We start from the raw sequence: 22,307 nt of genomic DNA, 5'->3' as shown, positions 1-22,307 counted from the left end.
GGCTGGGGTAGGGGAGGAGTTCCTACACCCAGCGGGACCCACCCACGGTTAGGGGGCCAGCGGGACAGGGGAGACCCTGGGAGAGACGGTGGGGGAGGGGCACGGAGGAACGTAAGGGAACAGGGCCAGTGCTTTCCCTGTCCACTTAGGCACCAGGAAGCCTGTTGGGCTCCTGGGCCTAATCCTCTGTCCTCAGAGCCTCCCTCCTGCTGTGCAGAACCCAAGCCCCACGCCTCACCCCCTCCCAGGGCCCCACCTCTACACGGTCCCCCTCCAACGCACGGGGCCTAAACCCCACCCACACACCCTCACTCAGCGCCCTACCTCCAAACTCTGTAACTCCACATTCCAGAGGCCCTTCTTTCCACGTGCAGCCTCTCCCTTTCTGCGCAGGTCCTGAGCAGAGGCCCCGCCCCACCTTGGCTGTGCCCCGAAGGCCTTTTCCAGCTGAGCCTAAGGTCCTGAGCCTAGACCCCGCCCATGCTCAAACGTCACTGCCCCACCTGTCTAGGTCCTGCCCCACCCTAAACCCCACCCCTGCCTAAGTTCCACCACCACCACCACCACCCACACCACCGCCCCCCCCCCCCCGTCTAAACTCCACCCCCATAGCCAAGGGTTGTTTTTTTTTCTTTTTTTCCTCTTTTAGATTGGGGTTCTGTTTTGCCTTGTTGACTCATTGCTGTTGATTCACTTATATTTTGATTTTTTCTAATCTTTTATTTTTCTAATTTTATTTTATTCTTTATACTTTGTTATTGTTCTGCTCCTTTTGGCTTGTTTCCCCCCCCTCCTTTTTTTTTCTTTTTTCTGTTGTGGTTTTATTCTACCTTGTTTCAATTATAGTTTTATTTTTCCTAATATATTTTTTATCTTTCTAATTTTATATTGTTTTTTATTCTCTGTTATTGTACTGCTCCTTTTTTTCTTTTTCTTTCTTTTTTTATTTTGCCACGCCATGCAGCTTGTAGGGTTGGGCCTGAGCTCCTGTGGTGGGAGCTCCAAGTCCAAACCACTGGACTAACAGAGAACCTCAGACTCCAGGGAATATTAATCGGAGTGAGGTCTCCCAGAGGTCCTCGCCTCGGCACCAAGACCTGGCTCTATCCAACTGCCTGCAAACTCCAGTGCTGGACGCCTCAGGCCAAACAACAAGTAAGACAGGAATACAGCCCCACTCACACACACACACACACACACACACACACACACACACACACAAAATGAAACGACAAAAAATTATGTTACAGATGAAGGAGCAAGGTAAAAATCTACAAGACCAAATAAATGAAGATGAAATAGGCAAACTACCTGAATAGGAATTCAGAGTAATGATAGTAAAGATGATCCAAAATCTCAGAAACAGAATGGAGAAAATACAAGAAACATTTAACAAGGATCTAGAAGAACTAAAGGGCAAACAAACAGCGATGAACAACACAGTAACCGAAATTAAATACTCTAGAAGGAATCAGTGGCAGAATAACTGAGGCAGAAGAACGGATAAGTGAGCTGGAAGATAAACTGGTGGAAATAACTGCCAGGGAGCAGAATAAAGAAAAAAGAATGAAAAGACTTGAAGACAGTCTCAGAGACCTCTGGGACAACATTAAACGCACCAACATTCGAATTATAGGGATCCCAGAAGAAGAAGAGAAAAAGAAAGGCTTTGAGAAAATATTTGAAGAGATTATAGTCGAAAACTTCCCTAACATGGAAAAGGAAATAGTCAATCAAGTTCAGGAAGCGCAGAGAGTCCCATACAGGATAAACCCAAAGAGAAACATGCTGAGACATATTAATCAAACTATCAAAACTTAAATACAAAGAAAAAATATTAAAAGCAGCAAGGGAAAAGCAACAAATAACATACAAGGGAATCCCCATAAGATTAACAGCTGTTCTTTCAGAAGAAACTCTGCAAGCCAGAAGGGTGTAGCAGGATATATTTAAAGTGATGAAAGGGAAAAACCTACAACCAAGATTACTCTACCCAGCAAGGATCTCATTGAGATTCGATGGAGAAATCAAAAGTTTTACAGACAAGCAAAAGCTACGAGAATTCAGCACCACCAAACCAGCTTTACAACAAATGCTAAAGGAACTTCTCTAAGCAGGAAACAGAAGAGAAGAAAAAGACCCACAAAAACAAACCCAAATCAATTAAGGAAACGGTAATAGGAACATACATATCGATAATCATCTTGAATGTAAATGGATTAAATGCTCCAACCAAAAGACACAGACTGGCTGAATGGATACAAAAACAAGACCCTTATATATGCTATCTACAAGAAACCCACTTCAGACCGAAGGACACATACAGAATGAAACTGAGGGGATGGAATAAAATATTCCATGCAAATGGAAATCAAAAGAAAGCTGGAGTAGCAATTCTCATATCAGACAAAATAGACTTTAAAATAAAGGCTGTTACAAGAGATGAGGAAGGACACTACATAATGATCAAGGGATCAATCCAAGAAGAAAACATAACAATTATAAATATTTATGCACCCAACATAGGAGCACCTCAATACATAAGGCAAATGCTAACAGCCATAATAGGAGAAATTGACAGTAACACAATAATAGTGGGGGACATTTACACCAATAGACAGATCATCCAGACAGAAAATAAATAAGGAAACAGAAGCTTTAAAAGACACAATAGGCCAGATAGACCTAATTGATATCTTTAGGACATTCCACCCAAAAGTGGAAGAATACACTTTCTTCTCAAGTGCATACAGAATGTTCTCCAGAATAGATCACATCTTGGGTCACAAATCAAACCTTGGAAAATTTAAGAAAATTGAAATCTTATCAAGCATCTTTTCCAACCACAAAGCTATGAGATTAGAAATCAATTACAGGAAAGAAAAACAGTAAAAAACACAAATACATAGAGGCTAAACAGTGTACTGCTAAATAACCAAGAGGTCACTGAAGAAGTCAAAGAGGAAATCAAAAATACCTAGAAACAAATGACAACAAAAACATGGCGATCTAAAACCTATGTGACACAGCAAAAGCAGTTCTAAGAGGGAAGTTCATAGCAATTCAAGCTCATCTCAAGAAACAAGAAAAATCTCAAGTAAACAATCTAACCTTATACCTAAAGGAACTAGAAAAAGAAGAACAAAGAAAACCCAAAATTAGTAGAAGGAAAGAAATCATAAAGATCAGAGCAGAAACAAATGAAATAGAAACAAAGAAAACAATAGCAAAGATCAATAAAACTAAAACCTGGTTCTTCGAGAAGATAAACAAAATTGATAAACCTTTAGCCAGACTCATCAATAAAAAAAGGGAGAGGACTCAAATCAATATAATTAGAACTGAAAAAGGAGAGATTACAAGTGACACCACAGAAATACAAAAGATCCTAAGAGACTACTACTAGCAATTCTATGCCAATAAAATGGACAACCTGGAAGAAATGGACAAATTCTTGGAAAAGTACAACCTTCCCAGATTGAACCAGGAAGAATTAGAAAATATAAACAGACCAATCACAAGCACTAAAATTGAGACTGTGATTAAAAATCTTCCAACAAACAAAAGCCCAGGATGAGATGGCTTCACAGGTGAATTCTATCAAACATTTAGAGAAGAGCTAACACCTATCCTTCTCAAACTCTTCCAAAATATAGCAGAGGGAGGAACACTCCCAAACTCATTCTATGAGACCACCATCACCCTGATACCAGAACCGGACAAAGATGTCACAAAGAAAGAAAACTACAGGCCAATATCACTGATGAACATAGATGCAAAAATCCCCAACAAACTACTAGCAACCAGAATCCAACAGCACATTAAAAGGATCATACACCATGATCAAGTGGGGTATATCCCAGGAATGCAAGGATTCTTTAATATATGCAAATCAATCAACGTGATACACCATATTAACAAATGGAAGGAGAAAAAACATATGATCATCTCAATCGATGCAGAGAAAGCTTTCGACAAAATTCAACACCCATTTATGATAAAAACCCTGCAGAAAGTAGGCATAGAGGAAACTTACCTCAACATAATAAAGGCCATATATGACAAACCCACAGCCAACACTCTTCTCAATGTTGAAAAACTGAAACCATTTCCTCTAAGATCAGGAACAAGACAAGGTTGTCCACGCTCACCACTTTTATTCAACATAGTTTTGGAAGTTTTAGCCACAGCAATCAGAGAAGAAAAAGAAATAAAAGGAATCCAAATCAGAAAAGAAGTAAAACTGTCACTGTTTGCAGATGACATGATATTATACATAGAGACTCCTAAAGATGCTACCTGAAAACTACTAGAGCTAATCAATGAATTTGGTAAAGTAGCAGGATACAAAATTAATGCACAGAAATCTCTTGCATTCCTATACACTGATAATGAAAAATCTGAAAGAGAAATTAAGGAAACACTCCCATTTACCACTGCAACAAAAAGAATAAAATACCTAGGAATAAACCTACCTAAGGAGACAAAAGACCTGTATGCAGAAAACTATAAGACACTGATGAAAGAAATTAAATATGATACAAACAGATGGAGAGATATACTATGTTCTTGGATTGGAAGAATCAGCATTGTGAAAATGACTCTACTACCCAAAGCAATCTACAGATTCAATGCAATCCCTATCAAAGTACCAATGGCGTTTTTCACAGAACTAGAAAAAAAAAAGTCACAATTTTTATGGAAACACAAAAGACCCCGAATAGCCAAAGCAATCTTGAGAAAGAAAAACGGAGCTGGAGGAATCAGGCTCCCTGACTTCAGACTATACTACAAAGCTACAGTAATCAAGACAGTATGGTACTGGCACAAAAACAGAAATATAGATCAATGGAACAGGATAGAAAGCCCAGAGATAAACCCATGCACATATGGTCACCTTATTTTTGATAAAGGAGGCAAGAATATACAATGGAGAAAAGACAGCCTCTTCAATAAGTGGTGATGGGAAAACTGGAAAGCTACATGTAAAAGAATGAAATTAGAAAACTCCCTAACACCACACACAAAAATAAACTCAAAATTGATAAAAGACCTAAATGTAAGGCCAGACATTATAAAACTGTTAGAGGAAAACATAGGCAGAACACTCTATGACATATATCACAGCAATATCCTTTTTGACCCACCTCCTAGAGTAAGGGAAATAAAAACAAAAATAAACAAATGGGACCTAATGAAACTTCAAAGCTTTTGCACAGCAAAGGAAACCATAAACAAGACCAAAAGACAACCCTCAGAATGGGAGAAAATATTTGCAAACGAAGCAACTGACAAAGGATTAATCTCCAAAATTTACAAGCAGCTCATGCAATTCAATATAAAAAAACAAACAACCCAATAAAAAATGGACAGAAGACCTAAATAGACATTTCTCCAAAGAAGACATACAGATGGCCAACAAATGCATGAAAAGATGCTCAACATCACTAATCATTAGAGAAATGCAAATCAAAACCACAATGAGGTATCACCTCACACTGGTCAGAATGGCCATCATCAAAAAATATAGAAACAATAAATGCTGGAGAGGGTGTGGAGAAAAGGGGACCCTCCTGTAATGTTGGTGGGAATGTAAATTGATACAGCCACTATGGAGAACAGTATGGAGATTCCTTAAAAAACTAAAAATAGAACTACCACATGGCCCAGCAATCCCACTACTGGGCATATACCCTGAAAAAACAATAATTCATAAAGATACATGTACCACAATGTTCATTGCAGCACTATTTACAATAGCCAGGACATGGAAGCAACCTAAGTGTCCATCGAAAGATGATTGGATAAAGAGGATGTAGCACATATATACAGTGGAATATTACTCAGCCATAAAAAGGAATGAAATTGAGTTATTTGTAGTGAGGTGGATGGACCTAGAGTCTGTCATACAGAGTGAAGTAAGTCATAAAGAGAAAAACAAATACCATATGCTAATGCATGTATATGGAATTTTAAAAAGTGGTACTGATGAACCCAGTGGCTGGGCAGGAATAAAGATGCAGACGTAGAGAATGGACTTGAGGGCACAGGGGGGATGGGGAAGCTGGGATGAAGTGAGAGAGTAGCATTGACTTATATACACTACCAAATGTAAAATAGATGGCTAGTGGGAAGCAGCATCATAGCACAGGAAATCAGCTTGGTGCTTTGTGACGACCTAGAGGGATGGGATAGGGAGGGTGGGAGGGAGGCTTAAGAGGGTGGGGATATGGGGATATATGTATACATATAGCTGATTCACTTTGTTGTACAGCAGAAACTAACACAACAACAACAGTGTAAAGCATTTATACTCCAATAAAGATGTGAAAAAAAAAGATTCACAGATTACAGATTCTGTAAGAGCCACACAGTTTATCTAAGCCAGTGCATGTAAATCTATTTTTAAAGCAGCAGAACCTTTCATCAAACAAAATTTTATGCTCTAATAAGCATAACAAAGAACTTAGGGTTAGGAAAATGTAAATTAAACCACCTTGACATACCACTACACACTCACCAACAGCTTAACCTGACTGACAGTACCAAATGTTGGCAAGAATGTGAAGCAACTGGAACTCTCGTGCACTCCTGAAGGGAAGGAAAAATGGCGCAGCCACTTTGGAAAACAGTCTGATGGTTTCTTATAAAGTTAAACATACACTTACCATATGTAGTAGGCAGAATTTTAAGATGGTCCCATGACCTTTGCTCCCAGATGTTACTCCTGTGATTAGGTTACATTACATGGCAAAAGGGAGATTGTTTGGATGGGTCCAATCTAATTACACCAGTCCTTTAAAAGCAGAGTTTTCTCTGGCTGGTAGCAGAAGAAGAACCAGAGAGACTGGAAGTGTGAAAAGGACTCAACATGCATTGCTGGTTTGAAGATGCAAGGGGTGTGTGAGAAAGAATGTGGGCAACCTTAAAGATCTGAAAGAGCCCCACCCCGCCCCCATGCAACGGGAGGAAGAAGTGGATCTTTTCCAGCTCTCCCAAATAAGCACCCAGCCTGACCAATACCTTGACTTCAGCCTTGTGAAACCCTAAGCAAAGAATCTGGTCGAGCCCACTCAGACTTCTGACATAGAGAATTATCAGGTAATAAATGGGTGTTGTGTTAAGGCATTACATTTGTGATATGTAGTTACACAGCAGTAGAAAATTAATATGTCATTTGACCCAGAAATCCCACTCCTAGGTATTTACCCAAGAGAAATAAAAATGAATATTCACACAAAGACTTGTACTTCAGTCTTTATTCATGATAGCCAAAAATCTGCAAGTCCCAAATATCCATCAGTAGGTGAATGGATCAACAAATTGTGGTATAGCCGCATAATGGGCTACTACTCACCAGTAAAAAGAAATGAAGTACTGATAACACACAGCAATATAAATGAATCTCAAAAGCATTAAGCTAAGTGAAAGAAGATAGACACATAAGACCACATACTGTATGATTTCATCTATATGGAATTCTAGAAATGGTAAAACTATAGTGCCAGAAAGTAGATCAGTGTTTGCCAAGGGTCAGGGATGGAGAGAGGGGACTGACTACACAGGGGCACAAGGCAACTCTTTGTGGTGATGGAAATCTATACCGTGATTGTGGTGGTATTTACAAAACTGTATATGTTTGTCAAAACTCATCTAGTTGTACAGTTAAAATCAGTAAATTTTATTGCATGTAAGTTATATCTCAATAAAACTGATTTTTAAAATGTAAAAAAAAAAAAGGTCTGTATTAATTCAGCAGGTACAATAATCACAGCTGCCATTTATCGTGTGTCTTCATTATCCCATGTTCTCTTCACAACAGCCCTATAAGAGAGGGGGTCCATCTGCTTTTTACAGATGAGGGAACTGAGGTCTAGAGAAGTTCAAATTTGCCCAAGTTTACCAGCTGGTAAATGGAGAAACCTGGATTTGGTCCAGGATATTTATGTTTCCAAAGTCCTTGTCCTTTTTAGTTCCAACTCGTTCATTCAACACATATTGGCGGGGGATCTGTGTGCATAATGTAAGAATAAGACCCTGAGAAATTTAAAAGGTAGGAAGGACAAGTCCCCTTGAAGTTCTGCTTGAGGAGACAGAACACCTATCAAGAATAGCCAGTAAGAACAGGGCTACTACTGGAAAATAACAGAGCCACAAGTCACCAGAATTCCCTTGTTTAAGATCCAGAGACTCCTAGGTCTCTTACTTCTCAAGCTAAGTTCAGTTCCTCTAAAACAAAAGGACATATTAAACAATTTGTCCCTACTCTACAATAGTTGACATGGAGTTTTATTTACTTTGAGTGACCCCTGGGATCTTACCTATTGAATCTTAATGAAGAATGATGAAGGAAACAGTATTGTTAGGAATATTCTGTGAGCAACCAAGTGAACTTGGGGATATGCTGAATTCACCTGTCTTTAAAAGAGACAGCAAAGCCCCGTCTCCTAGGAGCTGTCCCTACAAGGACAAGTTAGGATGGCTGGGGACACGGCCTCTGTGTGTACTCTAGTCTACACTCTAATGTGTGGTAGATACTTTCCCTCAAGTATTTTAATGCATTTTGTTAACTTCCCCTGCCTTTTGCCATTTTGTCTGTTTTGAGTGAGGGGCTTTGAGAAAACTGAGTGAAAATAAGGGAAGGACCCGCGAGGAACCGGGGCGGAGGAATGGGAGGCCGTTCGCTGAGCCTCAAAGGGCTCTGGGCCCTGTCACCCTACCTGAAGCTAACTTTTCTGATCTCCAAAACAGTGAGTTGAACCAAATCCTTACTCAAATCCCGTCAAACATCAACATTTGGATTCTCTGGAGGCTGAAGGACTAGCTGATGACCAAGGACTACTGAGACTCATTTTTAGAGGCACAAATTCTGGAAGTGGCTCAGAGATACTGCTCCTCCTTTTCTGCCCAGGAAACTGAGGCAGTGAGTTAGGGCCAGTCTCTCCTCCCGTATCAACTGCTGCCACGTTCCAATTCATGGTAAGTCAGCCACCGTCTGTTCAAAACAACCAGAAAAGCAGTTCTGGCAGCAGGGTAGGAAAACAAGTGTCAGGATGACTAACCACAGCCTCAGAGAAGCAGAGGATGGCTTTTGACAGATAAAACTGAATTATAATTTTGAGATATTAGATGTCTTTTTGTTCATGCCCTGATCCAGAAAGAGATTGCAACCTTTCTCCCCAGCTGTAGAGACATCAGTCAACTTGCACTTAAAAGGAATTTTACTAGCAATTGATATTAGAGGTCAGGAACACATTATGTCCTTATCCAGCAATCAGTCCCAGTTCTGGTACGATATTCTGCCATTAGAGCAAGAAGCCAGCGTTCTCCCATGAAGCACACCCAGAAGAGCACGGGGGGTGTTACTTCGAATTATTAACTTCCTCTACCTTTTATTGTTTTGTCGCTCTGAAATGGAGGGTTTCAAGAAAATTGGGCAAAAGCATTCTTAGACCATTTTAGCTCTGCTTCCATCCTGAACATTCCTCTGAGACAAGTGTCTGGTTATCTCCCAACGGTGGAGCCCACTTCCTCAAAATGCAATGTCAGGGACTCCCATTTAAGTTACCAGGGTAGGGTTGCCAGATTAAATACAGGACAGTATTAGTAAGTCTCAAGTGTTGGGATACAAATACAGTATAAGTATATCCTAAGTATTGCAGGGCATACTTATACTAAGAAAGTATTTGTCTGAAATTCAAATTAAACTGTACCTCCTGTATTTTATTTGCTAAATCAGTCAACCCCATACATGACGGGTAAGGCAAGTTACACATGAGCGACATGGGACTAAAAGCGAGTGCTGCAGGCTGTGGCACTGGGATACATGTCCCACAGGCCATTTACACACAATTTTTAAAAAACACTTTTGTGCTTTTTGTGAGGCAACAAAACATGTCTGCAGCTTGATTTGACGTGTGGACCACCAATTTCCAATCTTGGCTTGTTGAAGAGCTCTGAATATCAGGAAATGTTCCTTGCACCCAGTCAAAATCTGCTCCCTGTAACTAACTGTCAGCCCTCAATCCTAGTTCTGCCTTCCATCTAGTTCTCCATTCCCAAGATAACCCTTTAGATATTTGAAGATCCCTCCCTGTTTGCCTCCATGCTCTCATTTCTAGGCTGAACAATTCCTAGTCCTTCCATTGTTTCTCTCTGGACATGGTTGGCTCCCAGTCTCCTCACCACACTGGTGCCTCTCCTCTGTGCTGATCGCAGATTGGCTTTTCCCCGCTGTCCTGGCTACGGTCTGATCAGTGCAGACTACAACTGGAGGGTCGTGTTAGTGCTTTCACCCTCCTTTCTCAGATCTATACTGTTCTTGACCAAGCTCAGCTCTCCTTGTGCCCTCCTACCAGCCCTGATATGAGCCTGATCACACTTCCCTAAGAACTGGCATTTCAGCTCAAGGGCTAGAGAGTTCCTTTCCCCACTGAAGAGTTAGAAATGGGTTCAAATCCTGCCACTTTCACATGTTAGAGAAGTCACATAATCTAATATATATAATGTCAATTTCCTTATTTGTAAAATATAACACTTTGTGGGCATTAAATGAGATAATATATGAAAAATACAGAGCATATATTATTTGTAGTAGTTATATTCTATGACTATAGAATCCTATGGGAACCCTGAACAGCAGATACAATACTGAAGTACTTTTTCCTAAAGGAAATATAGGGCTGGGTTCCTGTGAGCCTCTGGTCACAACATTCTTGTCAACTAATCAATACATAACATTTTGTTGACGTGTATTTCTGTTTAGAGACACCTTATTTAATATACATTGTTGATTCATTAACCTTGAACTCATAGCTAACTCATACCTGAAGGAAGACTATATAACACACATTTTCTCTGTAAGGCACATCGCAGCCTTCTTGTGCTTGGGAACACTGGACAGCACTTTAGCACTGCCTTTGTGGGTTATTTTATACAGTGAAATCATGAACCAAAGGAAAATAATGCAGAAAACATAGCACTAAACACTGCAAAAAGGACACTTGTTTACAGTATGAGAGCTGAAACAAGAAGGCAGAGCGTTTATTCTACTCAACTGGGAACGTGCACACTGGGCGACAAATTTTTTGCTGCTGTGCTCATGTCCAGGAATGACCTCAAAAGCGCCATGAGCAGTGATGTGGGAATTACAAATAAATTTTAGTGAGTGGGTGAATTCACAAATACAGAATCTGTGAATGACGAAGATCGACTGCACTTCCCACCGTGGCCAACATGCTGGTACCACCTCCTAGACCTTAAGTACCTCTGTTACCAAGTTGCTCTGTTTTCTGGTTTTTGTTATTTTACTTGTTTAGCTTTTTCATACCTCTTTCTAATGCCCCAGTTGTTTTCAGAAAAGCATCGCGGCATTTTTGGCAGATGCTTCATAGTCGGGCAGAAATACATCAGGATCACCCAACCCATCCTGCTGCCTTGAAAAAGAGCCGCTTTCCACGGGAGGCTGGTTTCCCTTAGTTCTCCCATCTGCCTCCCTCCTGGTTCTGGCTCCCACCAGTCCCAGGGCCAGCAGGGTCGCCCCGAGACCTCACGCACACACACACCCTGTTTTCTCACTTCCTCTCAGTCTCTCTTATTTGGAGTCGCTTAGGCAACAGAGGGCAGTGAATCACCAAGCTTTCTTTTCAGCCCTTTGCCTGATTAGCCTTTGGTACATCTGGAGAGAAGGATCCCTTCTATGCAGGGGAAACCACTCTGCCCGCAGGCACCTCCCACCTCTGCCTCTTCACTCAAGCCTCAAACTTCAAAATCAGGGAACTCTATACCTGGAGGGGCTGGGGGCCTTCCCTTACACTGTAACAATGGGCTGAGATGGGCTTACTAACCCCAGTTTACAGACAAGGAACTCGGGCTCAGAGAGGCTGAACAACTTGTCCAAGGTCGCTGGTTCCAAAGTTCTGGTTCTTTCCACTGTACCATGCAGCTTCTGCTTCTCAACCTTCACGACACAGAGCCAGGATACCTTGTCAGTCATAACATGAGCTATTTCTTTTTAAATAGCTTTATTGAGATATAATCCACATACCATACAATTCACCGGTTTAAAATGTACAGCTCAATGGTTTTTAGTATATTCACAGATATGTGCAACCACCTCCACAGTCAGCTTCAGAGCATTTTTGTCACCTCAGAAGGAAACCCTGCATCCTTTAGGGATCACTGCTATTGTCCCTCAGCCCTGAGTGATCCCCAGTCTACTTTCTGTATCTATGTTTTTGCCTATTCTGGACATTTTACGTAAAAGATATCATATAATATGAGGTCTTTTGTGACTGGCTTCTTTCACTTAACCAAATGTTCTCAAGATTCAGCCATGTTGTAGCACGTACCCATGCTTCATTCCTTTTCATGGCCAAATAATATTCCATCGTGTGAATATTCCACATTTTGTTTATCCATTCACCAGTTGATGAACATTTGAACAGTATTGCTATAAACGTTGGTGTGCAAGTTATTATGTGGACACATAGCTTCATTTCTCTTGAGTACATACCTAGCAGTGCAATTGCTGGGAGCATGAGCTACCTATTCTCAAATGCTGGAAGTCTGTGGGGACTTGAAGCCACACAGACCTTGGTTCAATTCTAACTCTGCTACTTTGTAGCTGTAGGATTTCAGGCAAACACACCTCTCTCTTAGTCTTAGCCTCCTCATATGTAAGATAGAGATAATTACACCCACTTCCCAGTAGTTTTGCTGGCACTAGATGAGATAGTAAGGGGGAAATTCTTTGTCCAGGGAACGACCCAAAGGAGCAGGTACTCAATAAAGGCAGCTATTCTAAAATCTCTCCAAATATGGAATCCCTGCAGGAGGAGGCTTAAGAGGAGCCACTGATGCTGAAAAGGTTGGGAACAGTGGGCTGGTGGTCTCTTCAGCCCCTCCCCACTTTCATGACCAGTGACTTACGAGTCTGTGAGTGGCTATGAGATGGTGTCTGGGGAGCAGGTGGAGGGGAGGAGGGCGCGGTGGAGCGAGGTGGGGACGGGGCCGCAGGAGAGCAGAGAGCTCCGTGCCTCGGAGGGGGAGAGGAGCAGCTACTTGCACAGAAAGGGGAACGTGATCTCTCTCCCATCATTTCTGCCAGGCCTTGTGCTGCCCCCTCGGTCTTCTCTTATCTCCGCTAAAGGATCGCATTTCCTTTCACTTGCGCGGAATGGGTTCCTGTTTCCCCGGCGCCCACGTGGCCCTTTGTGAGTCAGCAGCCGCCGGGGCTCAGCACCCTGGTTGAGTGGTTCCGGAATTGATGAGCTCCGAGGGAAAGGCTGCCAGCACTTTGTCCCCTGGGAGCGCTGTGGGCACAGATTTGTTCCCATTGTTCCCGCCCCGCCTTCCAGAATAGGCCGCATTAGCTGACTGGGGCCGGACAAGGGGGTCCCGGCTGGGGTGCTGACCTCGGCGCTTCTCAGCACACCCGCACGCTATGCCGAGCTCACGGGAAGCCGATGACCCTGGCTTGGCGGGTCCTGCAGGATCCAGCGCTCAGGACAGCGAGAGAAATCTTTAGATTGTGTTCCGGTGAGCGGGGGAGGCGAAGGGGGCTTCCCGCAGGTCGGTTATAAACTAGAAACGAAAGTATCTCGACCACTAACAAGCTCCGGGGGCCTCCTCTAAAGGCCAGGGGTCCTTGCAGTGAGGAGGGAGTCGCTTTTCACACCACGCTGGCTGTGTCACACAGCGGTTCAGCAGCAGCTGCTATAGGCGCTGTGTAGGCAGGTGCTAGTCCAGAGTTTACAGGGCTGTTTCACGTGCAATTCCACACGTGCCCCTAACCACGGGTTATGTGAGAAAAAGAAGACAGTTATTGTTATTCCCATTTTACATGTGAATAAACTGAGTCCCTGAAGGACTGTGGGGGTCATTTACAGACTTCTTGGGCTCCCATAGTCAACAGCAGCCCTTTGGTATGACAGGTTCATGCCAAAAGCCTCTCCCATGATATGACAATTTTGAAAAAGTCCTTTCTCTCATTTTTATCACACGTAGAACGCATACTTTCAGAGTAGGTGGCTCCTGTGATTTCATGGAATGTTAGTGAAATCCAAGTGAGCATGGGAGTGCTGGGCTGGGGGGGAATGTGCGAGTGTCTGTGAGTGTGCATCAGAAAGACAAATAGAAGCGCTTTCTGTTTATCCATTGTTTCGTGTTATCTTCTTCCTTTCTGCCCTCCATCTTTCTGGTTTCTAGCTGGGCCCTGCCACAAAAGAACGACACATCTGGCAGGTCTGTCGAGCAAAACGGAGGTGTGATGGCTTCTCCTTCAGGTATACTCCCTTTTAAGCAAATCCAATTCACGAAAAGTTTCAAATGTGCAAAACAAATAAATCAGGAAGAATATCAACTTTAAAGTGACTACCTATGGGAGTCTTTAAAAAATTCACATTTAAAATTTCAGCAAAAATTCAATGCTCACAGAACGCTTACTATCAAAGAATTTGTGAAAGTGAGAATCTATTGGGTGGTAGAAGTTGAGGTACCCAAACTTATCAAAGGAGATGCTCTCAGCCATGACAGTCTCGTGCTATTCTTACACCCTGGAAAGAGGACCCTTTCCCTGCCTCGGGGCCCGTGCTTAGGAGGACTCTACATATCACAAACTCCAAAATATAGAATGTTTTCTGTCTTTCTGTCTAAATCTGTCTCCCGCTGTCTCTGTCTCTGTCCATCTGTCTTCCTCTGGTTTGATAACCAATTGAATGAAGAGGAATTACAGGAGAGGGTCACTTGGGCTGAAATGTACCCCCTAGACCAAGGAAGAGGGAGAAAACCACAGCCTCTGTCCTGGGAAACCAGAGAAAGCGGGTCGGATTAATTTACTTATTTGGGGGTTAGCTTCATTAAATTCACCCTTTTTAAAAGTATTTGGTTTGATGAGTTTTGACAGATGTATGCAGCTGTGAAACCACCAACACAATCAAGAGGTAGAATACTTTCATCACCCAGTCAAATCCCCTTAGGTCCCACTGCAGCTAATCCCCTCTGCCCTCCCTGCTCTGGCAACCCCTGATCTGTCTTCTCTCCCCATAGCTCCTCTTTTCTAGAATGTCATAAAGGTGGAACCGTGCAGTATGCACCCTTCTGTGCCTGGCTTATTCTACTTAACATAAAATGCTTTTGAGATACATCTAAGTTGTTGCTTATAGTAGTTTTCTTCTTTTAATTACTGAGTGGTGCTCTGTTGTATGGATGTACCACATTTTGTTTTACCGTTTACCAGTTGAAGGAAATTGGGGTGCTTCCAGAAGCCCTGCTTTGTTGACAGTCACTTCAAATCACCCAGAGTAGGTACATAGCCAGAGTCGTTTCCACAAGATAACTATGCGCTTTCCCTTCTCTCTACACGGGTGATGTAGTTTGGGGAGGTGCTTAGAATTGCCTGGAAATCCTGAGTCGGCAAAATGACACGCAGGGAGGGGAATCTGCTTGCCTCAGCTTCCTGGGAGACCTTGATTGTGTCCATCCGTTTCAGTCCCGAGGGTCTAGTCACCAGTTGGGAGTCCTGGGCCCAGGTCCAGCTTCTACCCCATCCTGGCTCACAGGCTCACAGGTGGCCGGGCTGACCCAGGGAAGAGCTCACCTCCTTTAGCCTCTGGGATGCAAGGGTAGTGCTTGGGAATAGGCTGCGAGGCCCAGCTAGGAAAGCAGGCCCGTTGGGGGGGACAGCTTCGCTGAGTTTCTACATGCTTAGCCAGCTGGTGTAGGGGGTATATGGGCCTCCGTTTGCACTCTCGCTCCAGGCCTGCTCCTGCTGGTAGCTGGGGAGGCCGGCTGGGAGCCTCTTCCCACACTCCCGCAAGCAAATGGCACCGGTGGCCCTCTAGCGGTTCAGACGAGTAAATTCTGTGTCTAAAAGCACCTGCTCTGCCCCCAGAGTGTAGCTTGTGTGCTGGGAGGATCTTACCTCATTGTTCCATCTGGTCCCCTGACTGACGGCAGCTGTCGGGCCAGGAGAAAACAACCCGTGCTTGGCAGTCCTCCCCGGCGTCCCCCATCCGCTGCCTCTCCAACCCCCTCACAGTAGCTGTTTCCTCCTTGCCATCCTGAGCCCTACCACACGCCCCAGCCTCTGCAGATACCTCCACCTCCTACTCAGTGGGGAAAAGAAACACCACAGGGCCAGGTTTGCTCGGCCTCCTCCCCGCTCCCTGCACGTTTCTTCCTGTCTCTCCCTCAGGGGCCCCTGACATTTTGTTCTGGATCCTCTTCCCTCTTGACTCTCCGACGGATTCACCTTCCCCTCTCTCTCCACATAAATGACTCCCACATCTACGTCTGCAGATCCACAGGCCCCAGCCACCGTCGTGTCCTCACCTCCTCCCATCTCCACGCGGTCACAAAATCCTGTCCAGTTTACCTTCTGTGGATTCCTTGAAGCCTCCCTTTCTGCCAGCACCCCCCGCCCCCCATGCCTCTGCTTGTGTCCTCAGGGTATCCTCCCCCAGGCCTCCAGCCTTCTCTCTCTCCTCAGCAATCCAGAAGCCTTCCTGTGTTCAGAGTGTTCCTTCTAAACCACAGCTGTGATTGTGTCACTTCCTTGATTTAAACCCTTCTAGTTCATTTCTCAGGTTCGGAGTGTTCTGAACAAAATCCAGATTTCCCAGACCATGACACACGTCCCTGCTGAGGCAGCGCGCTGTGCCTCGGGCCTCGGGGTGCAGTTGTGCAGCGTGTGCATGGAGCCATGCAGCCAAGGGGGGTGCCCACACGCAGGTAGAGAAGGGGGCATGGGGAGGCCCCAGGCTCACAGAGGGGCTCACAGGCCTCAGCTCCTTCTGCTTCCCCAACTCCCTCACCCTCAACTCTAATCCCCTGCAAATCGCTGATAATTCTTCAAAGGCAGCAGGCTGTTTCCTGCCAGGAGTAATCCTCCTACCTTCTTCCCCCCTGTGAGTCTCCTCCTCATCTTTGCTATCAGCTCAGATGTCCCCTGGGGGGAAGTTGGGGGGAGGAGAGGGTCTCCTCTGACCACATCGCCTCTTCCCATAAGGCTAGACACTCTCTTCCGAGCTCCCGCAACTCTCCATCCTTGCCACTACCCCAGTCCTCAGTATCCTCAGTCGTCATTGCCTCTCCACGTTTCTCTTGCTCTTTAGACCGTGAACTCCTTGAGGTCAAAGGCTGTGTCTTGTCCAGCGCAGATGTTTGTGGTTACATGGACGTTTATTGTGCACCTACTAAGCCTGTTCCATCACTGCAGCACTCCTGAGCCAGAAATGCTAAATGAGAAGTTATAGGTCAGGAAGCTAAAGCTCAGAGGGATGAAGTAACTGGCCCAGTATCACAGAGACACGAGCGACAGAGCGCAGATTCAAACCCGGGCTGCCCACTCTCTTTCTGCTCCACCCACTTTCTTACCAGGCAAGATACCATAACTTCCAGTTTTGAGCCACAGACAGGGGTCATGAACCTCCACCTGTGCTGATGCCAGCTGCTACTTTAACTCAGCACTAACCTGTCACTGCTGCTGGCAATGCCCTCTCGCAAAGGGAAGCCCCAGTCAGGCAGAGCTGGGTTCTTCAAATGTTTTCATCAGCTCTGTGGAGTTGTGGGCTGGCTTTTTCTGGTGGACAGAGTTTTTTTTTTCCTGCCGTTGTATAAACACTGGCGTAGACTTTCCTGTTTCTAAACGAAAAATGGTTGATATTTTAATAAACTTAAATATGATTTTAAATATCATATAAAGCGATGATAGTATGAGAAGAAAAGCCCCCGGGGTGTGATTAGCAATTTGACATTTCCATTTCTGATGGGAATATTAATGGCATTCTAGAAACAGTGTCATTATGATTAAGACATTGCAACTGTAGAAACTTAGAAGTGTGAACTGCAGCATAGGAATAAATGCCAATATCCCACCAGGGCCAGTTGTGTATGTCAGTTTCATTGGCTCCCCCTTCACAACTAAAGTTCTAACCTCATTGCAAGGAGCACCAAGAGGTTTCCTAAGATCAAAGACTATCTGAGCTGCTGGGGATGCTAGAGCATCTAGTCCATTACACTGCCTTGCAGAAGAGGAAACTGTGGTCCAGAGAGCAGGCATGCCTTGCCCAAGGTCACCAAGTTCATCAGGGGCACAGCCAGGAGTAGGATCCAGGTCTTTCTCCCCAGACCAGCACTCTCTGTCTTATACCATGCTGCCCCTATGTGCCCCTCTCTGAGCTGCAGTTTTCCCCTCTGTAAAATGATGCCTTAGTCAGTTTGGGCTGCTGTAACAAATTACCTTAGACTGGGTAGCCTAAACAGCAAATATTTATTTCTTACAGTTCTGGAGGCTGGGAAGTCCAAGGTCAAGGCATGGGCAGATTTGGTTTCTGGTGAGAGCCTGCTTCCTGGGATGCAGACGGCCATCTTTTTGTGTCCTCACAGGCAGAGAGCAGAAAGGAAGTCTCTGTTCCTGTTCCTGAGGGCTCTGCCCTCACAACCTAATTTTCTGTTTTATAGTTTATCCTGACAGATAATTTTATTTTATATTTATTTATTTATCTATGTATTTATTTATATTTATTTTGGCTGCACTGGGTCTTAGTTGCGGCACACGGGATCTTCATTGCGGCATGCGGGCTTCTTAGCTGCCGCATGTAAACTCTTAGTTGCGGCGTGCGGGATCTAGTTCCCTGACCAGGGATTGAACCTGGGCCCTCTGCATTGGGAGCACAGAGTCTTACCCACTGGACCACTAGGGAAGTCCCCTGACAGATAATTTTATTAATATCTTAAGCCTTGACCCAATTGAAATCTGAGTAATTTGTATATGCCATAGGTAATTAAACGTTTCTAGGTTTTAACAAGACTTTGTATAACTCTTGGAAAAAGAGCGTGGTGTCTTTGGAGACACACTGATGTGAAACTTTTTCTTTTTTTCAGTTATATATATATTTTCAGTTTATTTTCCATTATAGGTTATTACAAGATATTGAATATAGTTCCCTGTGCTATACAGTAAATCCTTATTGCTTCTCTACATTATGGATAGTAGTTTGTATCTGTTAATCCCATACTCCTAATTTATCTCTCCCCGCTTTCTTTTCCCTTTGGTAACCATAAGTTTGTTTTCTATGTCTGTCAGTCTGTTCCTGTTTTGTGTATAGATTCATTTGTATTACTTTTTAGACTCCACATATAAGTGATATCATATAATATATCAACTTACTTCACTAAGTATAGTATTCTCTAGGTTCATCCATGTTGCTGCAAATGGCAATATTTCATTCCTTTTTATGCCAGAGTAATATTCGATTGTATATATGTACCACATCTTCTTTATCCATTCTGTTGATGGACATCTAAGTTGCTTCCGTGTCTTGGCTATTGTAAATAGTGCTACTATGAACATTGGGGTGCATGTATCTTTTCAAATTAGAGTTTCTGTCTTTTCCAGATATAAACCCAAGAGTGGGATTGCTGGATCATATGGTAGTTCTATTTTTAGTTTTTTAAGGAACCTCCATATTATTTTCCATAGTGGCTGCACCAGTTTACATTCCCACCAACAGTGTAAGAGGGTTCCCTTTTCTCCTCACCCTCTCTAGCATCTGTTATTTGTAGGTTTTTTGATGACGGCCATTCTGACCGGTGTGAGGTGATACCTCACCCTCTCTAGCATCTGTTATTTGTAGGTTTTTTGATGACGGCCTCACCCTCTCTAGCATCTGTTATTTGTAGGTTTTTTGATGACGGCCATTCTGACCGGTGTGAGGTGATACCTCATTGTCATTTTGATTTGCATTTCTCTAATAATTAGTGATGTTGAGTATCCTTTCATGTTGGCCATCTGTATGCCTTCTTTGGAGAAATGTCTACGTAGGTCTTCTGCCCATTTTTTGATTGGGTTGTTTGTTTTTTTGATATTGAATCTTCATAACCTAATTATGTCCTAAAGGCCCCACCTCCGAATGCCACCACACTGGGGATTAAGCATCAATATACGAATTTGCAGGGGGCACACAAATGTTCAGTCCATAGCAAATGGAAATTTAAAATAATTCTTAGATTTCAGGGTTGTGAGGATTAAATGGGATAGTGTATGTGAGTTGCTTTGTAAATTGCAGGTAACACACAAATGCTGGGAGGCAGTGGAGAGGAAAAGCATGCGTTTTAGAGACCAGCCTGGTTGGAATCCTTGCTTCCCACCTGCTTCTTTAAGCCCCAGTTCCTATAAAATAGGATGATCCCATCTCCTGCATAAAGCTGTTATGAGATTTAAATGAGATATTTCATGTAAATTTATACTTCTCTGTCAAAATATTAACTAGTAAATTCTCTGTCAAAGATAAAGAATATTAATTCTCTGTGTTTCATGTGCTGCCCACCTTTTGAAGGGAGCACTGAAATCAGGCATTTGGGAATATTGCTAGAAATAGAAGAATGTTGGTTTTAACAGGAATTGGCCCAAATTAAACACATAGAGACTTTCCTTACCCAAGAGTGCCTACCATTTCCAAGGTGTCAGTGAAACCAGCTTAGTGGAGAACAGGCAGAAATGACTTCTCATGAGGTTGACAAGATGTCAAGGGCTGGCTGTCAGAACGAAGGCCTGTTGCTTCAGTGTTCAAAGGACTAGGCTGTGCTATTTACGGGAGCCTGATTTGCTTATGTAAGGAAACCCTCAAGGCTGCCATATTTACAGCCAGAGCAGATTAGCCCCTCAGGGCTGCCCTGTGAAGGGGAAGGGACTGCTAACTCTCTAGTTAGCTTTTCTCCTCTGCTATAATGGAGGATGGTATCAGTAAGAGATGCTCGACCAGATTTCACATTTTTCCAACTTGTTTTTAGGCCCTCGGTGTCCTGCTTTCCTGTTCTTACCCCCCCCCCTTTTTTTTTACCTTTTTAAGGTGGTGCACGTGTACAAAAGCTGCACACAGTACAGAATGGGGTTCCGTCTCCTCTCAGCCCTCCTCTACCCTGACACCCCACCCTCCCCACCAGCGGGCAGCCACCAATGCCGTATTCTCATCTCTCTCTTCAGGGATATGCTTTTCATTCTGTTCTATTTATTCAATTAAGAAATACCCATTGAGGCCTTTTCCCCGGGAGCGTGGCCCACGGCGGCCGCGGGGCGCCACCTTCGGCTGGGCGGCTTCCGGTGGGACCAGCGCTCCGCAGGGTCTGCCTGGCCCCCGACCGAGCGCGCGGCCTGCGGCCCGGAGGGGCGGGCGGAGGGGACCGCCGGCGAGGGGCGCCCGAGTCAGGCACCGGAGATCGTACTGGTCCCAAGTTTGACATCAATATGCTGGTTTCACTTCTGAGGCAAGAGACATTTGTGTCCTTGAGGTGCCTCCAGAAATGAAATATACAGATAACTTTGTAATTGGTAGTGGAACTTCCACTGGACACATACATGCCATGGCCTACTACATTGTGAAAATGTACAAACACCTGAAATGTAACAGTGAGCCTCATGTTAACACCGAAGGGAAGGACGCTGCTGGCCGGCTCTGTGTGGACTTTGGCAGCATGGTGATTCATTCGATGCTTCCGGAAACCAGAGAAACCTATGAATTAGAGAAATTATGGACCCTACATTCTTATGATGACCAGTTAGCTCAGATAGCACCTGAGACCTTACCTGAAGACTTCATCCTTGGAATAGAAGATGACACTTCACCTCTGGCTCCTGTGGAGTTTAAATGGGAATAAAATGACATGAACTGCTCTGGTCAAAAAAAAAAAAAAAGAAAAGAAATCCTCATTGAGTGCCTGTTCTAGGTATTGCGGATAGAGCAGTGACTAAAAAAGAAGTCGAAAATTCTGTCCTTAAAGAGCTTACGTTCAGATGGTACTTCCATTTACCTTTGTACGTGCACTCTCTGCTTTTTTTTTTTTTTTTAATGCGGTACGCGGGCCTCTCACTGTTGTGGCTTCTCCCGTTGCAGAGCACAGGCTCCGGACGCGCAGGCTCAGTGGCCATGGCTCACGGGCCCGGCCGCTCCACGGCATGTGGGATCTTCCCGGACCGGGGCACGAACCCGCGTCCCCTGCATCGGCAGGCGGACTCTCAACCACTGCGCCACCAGGGAAGCCCCGACTCTATGCTTTTATACCATGTCCACCCCTGCTTCAGTACATCAATCATTGTCTGTTTTACACACTTTTCTGTACCTTGCTTTTTTCACTTAATTCTGCTTCTAGGAGGTTAATGATAAAGGCCACGTTTAAATCTAGCCCAGAGGCCTTTTTGTTTGGATCAGCCTTGGCCAGAAGAAAGGTAAAGCCCGCAAATGATTCCTGGCCAGACAGGTAGGAAGGAAGGGCTGGCATTGCAGTCTTCTGGAGGACAGCCTTGGTAA

At 44.0% G+C, this 22,307-nt stretch overlaps 1 pseudogene; it reads left to right on the top strand.

Annotated features, from left to right (window-relative positions):
* The first annotated feature begins 13,177 nt into the window (after positions 1 to 13,177).
* LOC137224277 (mitochondrial assembly of ribosomal large subunit protein 1 pseudogene) lies at positions 13,178 to 21,657 on the top strand (annotated as a pseudogene).
* The last annotated feature ends 650 nt before the right edge of the window (positions 21,658 to 22,307 follow it).

Source organism: Pseudorca crassidens, chromosome 5 (assembly GCF_039906515.1).
Source record: "Pseudorca crassidens isolate mPseCra1 chromosome 5, mPseCra1.hap1, whole genome shotgun sequence".
Lineage (NCBI taxonomy): Eukaryota > Metazoa > Chordata > Mammalia > Artiodactyla > Delphinidae > Pseudorca > Pseudorca crassidens.
This window is presented reverse-complemented; position numbering and strand designations above follow the sequence as displayed.